The 821-nt window shown below is 40.4% G+C and overlaps 1 non-coding gene across 1 annotated transcript; it reads right to left on the reverse strand.

The window, feature by feature from the left end:
• Positions 1-477: 477 nt before the first annotated feature.
• LOC114916838 (small nucleolar RNA R71) lies at positions 478-583 on the reverse strand. The gene has a single exon (XR_003805447.2). It is a non-coding gene; the product is annotated as a small nucleolar RNA R71 (small nucleolar RNA).
• Positions 584-821: the final 238 nt, after the last annotated feature.

Genomic DNA, 821 nt, shown 5'->3' on the forward strand with positions numbered 1-821 from the left:
GAATCCTAGAACAACAACAGGATTTTCCAAGTTCTTCTACTTCATCAAATCAACCAATGGCTGAAGACGGAACATGAAATAATATTGGTGGAAATGGACCAACCAGGCCTCCCAGAAGGACCCTAGGTGATTATGCACAACAACAGGGTCCTAGACATTTCTCTAGTATCGCAGCTCCAAACACTTCTAGAGCTATGGAGATGAAGCCTGCCTTCCTTACCTTGGTTAGCTCACAACAATTTGTTGGCCTTGATCATGAAGACCTATACTCACACCTATCAAATTTCTATGAGTTATGTGGAACTATGGGAATTCCTAAGGCTGATGAGGAAGCTGTATATTTGAGGTTGTTTCCATTCTCTTTGACAGGAAAAGCTAAAGTTTGGTTACAATCTCACCCAAATCAAAGTTTGACAAGCTGGGGTGATGTGGAAAACAAGTTTGTGAACAGATTTTATCCTTCATCCAAGTATATTAAGGCTAAGTCAGAAATTACTACTTTCAGGCAAGGTGTAGATGAACCATTTTGTGAAGCCTGGGAGAGATTTAAGTCATTGCTCATAAAATGTCCTAACCATGGGTTTGAAGATATAGCTCAACTTAATTTCCTTGTCAATGGAATCAAGCCTGAGGTGAAGATGTTATTGGATGCAGCAGCTGGTGGCACCATGATGACTGTGAGTCCAGAAAAGGCTACTCAAATTATAGAGTCTCTAGCATCTTCTGATCACCAAGCAGAGCATGGAAGACATCAATCCCATAAAAGAGGAGTTCTTGATCTTAACACTAATGATGCAATCCTTGCTCAGAATAAACTACTG

The sequence above is a fragment of the Cajanus cajan genome, chromosome 7 (assembly GCF_000230855.2).
Source record: "Cajanus cajan strain Asha chromosome 7, NIPB_CcT2T_4, whole genome shotgun sequence".
Lineage (NCBI taxonomy): Eukaryota > Viridiplantae > Streptophyta > Magnoliopsida > Fabales > Fabaceae > Cajanus > Cajanus cajan.